This window comes from Marmota flaviventris, chromosome 4 (genome assembly GCF_047511675.1).
Source record: "Marmota flaviventris isolate mMarFla1 chromosome 4, mMarFla1.hap1, whole genome shotgun sequence".
Taxonomy (NCBI): Eukaryota; Metazoa; Chordata; class Mammalia; order Rodentia; family Sciuridae; genus Marmota; species Marmota flaviventris.
In genome coordinates this window covers 57,085,688-57,092,654 of record NC_092501.1, presented here as the reverse complement: position 1 = coordinate 57,092,654, position 6,967 = coordinate 57,085,688, and positions in this window count along the sequence as shown.

Sequence of the window (6,967 nt, the reverse complement as noted above, 5' to 3'; positions counted from 1 at the left end):
ACAAGAAAGTAGAGATATTTATGAATTTATGAATGAATTTAACATGATACACAGAAAATTAGTAAGAATCTTTAAAATATTTAGAACTGGATAAAGAAGTCTAAGTTTTTGATTTAAATAAACTAAAATAACCAGTATATAGAATTTATACACCCGAGTTTTGAAGACCATACATTCTAGAGTTAGAATGGTAGAGATTAAATCCTACTATTCAATTATTATAATTGCAAAATGAAGTTCTCTGTTATCATTTCCTTAAAAAATTAAATATTTACCAGAGTAAAGTCATTTGTAATAATAAATAAGATAATGTACAAAAATTTCTTACTTATCTGATATGCAGGAAACATTGACTATTTTTGACTTGTGAAAATGATGAGTTATATGGGTTAAACATATGTGTATATATTTTTTGTCATGTGCATAAATAATGCTTTTTATGGTAGATAATTTTTTACATAGTTTAAAAATGATAGATCAAAAGATAAGCATAAGATTTATAAATTTTGTACCATTAATAAAAGAACAAAAAAAGAAAAAACTTCAGAGATAATTAGTTGATGTACATTCATATGAGTCTGGGCCTGGAGAAAAATATTGTAGAATGTTTTTAACCAGTTTCAGACTGAAATAACAATAGAAATAAAAATAAGAAGAACAATAATTGTCTCTATGAATATTTACTTGTCTTCCAATTCTATTTTTAGACTAATAAAATGTAATTTATAAATGTTATTTTTAAAAAATGTTGAATGTTTCTGTCAGCTCTAATTTTTTAGATCAAATCAGCCTAATAATTTAAAATGTATATTTTTTATCAATTATTACAAAAGACATTCATAAACCAAAATGATTACTGATAAATTTGAGTAAAAAATACACAGATATTTAAATTACAATTGCAATTTATAGAAAAGAAAATACACAGGAATCATAAAGCATGTGCTTTCCAATTGGGATCCTTTTAAAAGACTGATTATACCTGGGTCAAACAAGAAGTGAAATTTAAATGCCTACAATGAATGAAAAGCCCTTCTGGGCTAAAATGAAAACAGATGTCTCATGTCCTCTGAGTATAAGAAAATTAACAACTGTTACAGGAATTTTGCTTGGGGTTTGAAAAATGTTCTCAATTTGACAAAAGCAGATATAGAATAATAATGGAAAGTAATTGGATAAGGTGGAAGATTTAATTTTTATAATCTATGCTAGTTTTTCCACCTGCTTCTTCAAATGATGAATTTTTTGAATGTTCAATAAGATTTTTAAAAAATACTTGTTTTTACTTCACTAAGCAGGCATCAAAGAAATTTATCTCTTTTGAAATTCAAATTTGAAATGAAGAAGTGAACCAAAAATTTAGTTTACCCTGGGTCCCAAAGATGTCTTGTCATCAGATCTCTTCTTTCTCAACTGGCACTCGTATTTTACTTCAAGCTTACCTTAGTCACTGAACTCACCATGCTGTGCTAATATTAGTTTCCCTGCACACATTTAATTTGTACCTCTTAAAGGAAAAATATAATTCTCATTCATAAACCGTAGCTACTCAATGAATGTTAGCTCATCTGAATTTTCATTCTTTCTTAAGTATCTACCCACTTTGTGCATGCAGATAATCACTTCATCTAGCCCCCTTCACTCTCCTTCCAGGAAGCAGTTCTCCACATTTAAGCAAATCTAAGTTTTAATGGATTTAGCTAAGCCCCCTTACCATCATGTCTCCTTATAAAGCTGATTGTTTCAATAGTGAATCTTGCATCAGTTCTTTATTCATTTAAAATACTTATAAACCAGTATAATAAAATATAAATATAAAACTCCTACCTCCTGAGGGATAAAAACAAGATATAGCATAAATTGTAAATAAATGCTAATTCCACACAAACAATTGATTCACAGCATATGTTTATTAGTGCTATATCTTAATTTTTTTCTACTAAATCTTTATTTTCATACAGAAGTTCATGGGAAATTAACAAAACAACTGGCCATTCGATAAGAGAAGTTGTTTTCTTCCTTTTATACTATTATGCTTAAAATTCTTCATTGCTTTTTAAATCATATAGGAAAAAAAGAAAAGTTTTCCAGAGTTTAAAAATAATTGGTATGCATTTTAAATTTTAAAATACCTACATTTTTAAATTCATTTGGTAATAGTATAAACATAAAAGTACCATGGATAACAGTTTAGTTACACTCAAGTATAATTATATCCTGATTATCTGTTTTGCCTGTGTCAGATTATCAATTTTAAAGATGAGTTAGCCATATGAGATTTGCTCAGAGTCAGTCCTTTTGACACATAAGAAATTAGCTCCAGCATTTAGTATCTGCTCAGAACTAAATACATATTTTTAATGGATATTATACTTAATTGTATATTTTTAAACATGGAGAAGTTACATGAGAATGCCCTAGATGAACTATTTTAAAAGACATAAATATTACACAGCATTTATTTGCTATCTTCAAAATCATCCTCAATAACTACAGGAACAAAAACAAAATGGTATGTTCTTCTCTCTGGTTTTATGTTCCAAATATATGCCCTTGCTTTGTAGTAGTTATAAAAGGAAGAGAAAAACAAGGGCTATACCTATGGACTTTCTAAATCTTTACACTTTCAAAAGATGATGGTAGAAAGAGCTTTCCAGTGTATTAAAGTTTGTTTCACAAAGAAAGCACAAATGCTTTAATAAAAACAACTTGTGAACAGCATAACTTGTTACAAATGTCAGAAACAATTTTACAGGCAACAAATTCCATTTGCTTTTTTGGCAAAGATGGCATTTAGGAATTTGAGGACATTTCTATTATTTCTAGTCTTTTTCTAATGTTTATCAGAAATAAAGTGGAAATTACTAATTTACTGCCTCCAAATGGAGCTAATATCTAAATAAACACACACAAAAAGGTTATAATAAACTATTTCAGTTACTGGATTTATGAACTCACCAACACATTTAACCATATATAAGATTTACATTATCACCTTGAAATTAGGTGGTTTATAATCTGGACAATTTCAAAGTCTTTTCTGCTAATGCTTATCTTACAATGTGAATGTAAGGGTGTGTGTGTGTGTGTGTGTGTGTGTGTGTGTGTGTGTGTATTGCCAAGGATTGAACCCTGGGCTTTGCACATTCTCAGTATGAACTCTATCACTAAGCTAAAACTTCCAGTTTTGAAAGCTATTATTTGAATTATTTTATTATTGCAGTAGATAATATACAAGGTTATTGACTGTCTTTTTCTGAATGATGCCACACTGAGAGAAGCAACCAAAACAATTTTTTCTCAATATTACTCTCTTATACTTTTGTGGTATTTAAATTATGTTATTATGAATTGTGGTAGGTAATATTAATTTATTCTATTCAACTATTTTAGAGGAGTTAGAACGATTATATTTTTGTAGTGCATTTATTCTTATTATTGTACATGATATCATGAAAGTGACATTTAAAATTTATTAAATTATAAGATAAATGTACCATATTTATTTAGGAAAGAATATAGCATAAATTAGACAAATGCTTATTTTAGTAACATCTACTTAAGCCATTAATATAACAGGATCATAATTCCTGGCATAAAATTATTCATAATATATTTAATAAAATTAAGGAAAATAAATACTAGTACAAATAATACAATAACAGGTATAGTGTAATAAATGTTTAATAAAGGTGAGCATTCATACTATGGAAGCTTCAAATAGTAGAGATGGTTCTGATAGGTAACAGATGTGAGCAGTAGGAACATTAGATTAAGGGGATAATTCTGTAATCTAGGTGTACCATGATGAGCCTCACATGCTTTAATTTAAAATGTGATTTACTGATTTGTATGCAGCCCTGCTGGCTTAAGTCATTTGGATATTTTATATTCCTCAGCAAACATACAATCTATTATTCTCTTTTTTGAGAGAGTCTTCTCTCTCTCTCTCTCTTTTTTTGGTACTGGGAATTGAACTTAAGGGTGCATCCTCATCATGTATCAGCATCCTCATATCAGAGAAAGCATTTGGCATTTGTTTTGTTTGTTTGTTTGTTTGTTTGTTTTTGCCTAGCATAATATTCTCCAACTCCATCCATTTATCTGAAAATGCCATGATGTTTTTCTCTCTTAATGTTGAATAATATTCATATATATATATATATATATATATATATATATATATATATATATATATATCTCACAGTTTCTTTATCCATTTATCTACTGAAGGGCATCTAGGTTAGTTCCACAATTTAGCTTTTGTTAATTGTGCTACTATAAACATTGATGTAGCTGCATTACTATAATATGTTTTTAAGAGATATAAATTGAGGAGTGGAATAGCTGGGTCAAATGGTATTTCTATTCCAAATTTTCCAAGGAATCTCCATACTGCTTTCCATATTGGTTGCACCAATTTGCCCTCCCACCAGCAATGTGAGTATGCCTTTCTCCTCACATTCTCACCAACACTTATTGTTTGTATTCTTAATAGCTGCCATTCTGACTAGAATGAGATGAAATCTTAGAGTAGTTTTGATTTGCATTTTCTTTTCTGATAAGAAGGTAAGAAGGACACAATTTATCCTGAAGGTATGTGTTAGTGGGAGGGATTTCATGACTTTTACACAGACCAGATTCCAGAACTCAGGGAGACAGGATGATTAGAAGCAAAGTCACCTAGTCACAAAATCTGGAAGAACAAGTTCCAATTAGAACCCTCAGTGTGGGCCAAACTGGCTCAGGGTTGCTTTGAATCTTTAAAATGTCATTATAAATATAAAATGTCCCCTCTGCAAGGTTAAGATTGTGTACAGTGGGGACTCAGAATCCTGAGGCAATTCTGCTGTCAGTTAACAGGTGGACCCAGGAGGGAGTCTCGGGAGTCTCGGGAAATTTCCCTGAGACGTCTCAATAAAAATGGAGGTCAAGGGTGTTCTACCACAGAATCACATCTCCAGCCCTTTTCATTCTCTATTGTGAGACAGGGTCTCACTAAGTTGCTGAGAATGGCACCAAACTTAAAATTTTCCTGCTTGAACCTACCAAGTGGTGAAGGTTATAGGTGTGCATCACTATGCACAGTTGCTTTAAACTTTTTGAAGACCCAAAGTTAGTTACCTGCTTGTAACTGCCAACCCCTCTAAAGAAAGTGTTTTAATCTGTTGATTCTTTTTTTTTACTAGATAAGTTATTGATATATTAAACATAATGATTTCAATTATACAAATACATGTTTAGGGACTTTGTAGAATACATATTTTTTGACATAATCCAATCTACTAGCTCCCTTAATACTGTTAGAATCTATTGTTATACAATCTAGTTGATGCTGCTTCCCAACACATAAATTTTCATCTCTTTAACATTCACATTAGCAACAAAACTTCTTTTTTTATTGCAGGTGTAGCTTACAATGAAACTAATTGATGTCCTAGTTACATATCCCTATTTGTGACTTCTTCTTTATCATCGTTAAATGTATGTGTATATACACAAAAACTGAAATTCAAGCCAGAAAAATGAAACTAGGTGCCATCTCATAACTCAAAGGTAAATGTCAAACACATTTTTATGCACAATCGCTTAACAATCTAGTTTAATTACTCAAAAACATATGGTTTTTTAATGTAAGCTAAATTTAAGTATAATAATTAAAAATATCTGACAGTAATGTTGTAAAAGATGATTATGTAACTTATATGACCAATGATGCAAAAGCACACATGAAACAAAAGTTGTGTTTGGATAATAATTATCCAACTTATAGCAATTGAATTGTAGATAGGCTTAGAAGTTATCATTGGAGTGCCCTTACCTCATTATTATGTAACTGATAGTTTGACTTATCAGAAGTCTAAGATATAAATTCATATTGTATATGCATTCTATTCCTAAAATAAACATATCTTATTATTGGATTAATTTTAAGAGATTCTTACCAGATAAGAAATTGATTTATCCATCAATGGCCTTAACTTTTCATGCACAAGCATGGAAATTTGAAGCTCTCCTTCCTCCCATAGGATTTATGCTTACATTCTAAAAGATTTTTACATTTTTTTAATTCCTCAATTATATTTTCTGCCTTCCCTTCCCATCACCCCTAACATACCTCATCAGCTGGAAATCGAAAGGCTTGTTAGAGTTTATTTGTCCCTTATGACATGTAATTTATTTAATAAAAATTTTGTTTGAGCCCCAAGTCAATATCAGATTCAATGACATTTAGCAAGATTTTAATTTATTTGCAACAAACTTCAATATTTTCTATGTTTAAAATCCCAAAGAAGAATTTTGTTTGTTCATTTTTTAAACTAATTCTTTTTCAAGGATTTGGGTATAGCTCAATAGTAGAGCACTTATCTAGTGTGTTCAAGGCCCTGGATTCAATCCCTAGTTCTGAAAAAAAAAAAAGAAGAAAAGAAAAAGAAAAAGTTGGCAATAAAATTGTACATGTTTATTACATGCATCATGGTGTTTACATATATTCTGAAATGCCTAAATTGAGCTATTGAAAGAAGAGTTTTGAAAATTAACAAACTGGAATTTTAATCCCCAGTTCTTCTGCAGACCCCTTAAATTTTCTGTACACAACAATCATTAAATTTTAGATTTGAATCTGTAAAGTGGAGAAAATAATACCTATCACATAAACATGTGAGAATTCACTGAAACCTTTTATGAAGCCACCTAGTTCTATGTCTCTAGGTCTGCAAAAGCAACTCTCAATTTCCTTTACATTTCACTTAAATTTTGATATTTAGATATATCATTTCAAGCAATGCTAGTAAATTCCTCTGTGCAGATATTATTGTTGTTCACTTGCTTGTTTGTTAAGAGGAACCAAGGCATATTACTTACATGAACTCCCTTCTCATGAAAGGGCATGCTTCACAGCAGCAGAAGATTTTTCTATTCCTCCCCAGAGAAGCTCAGACAGTTTTTTCTTCCATTAAACAAC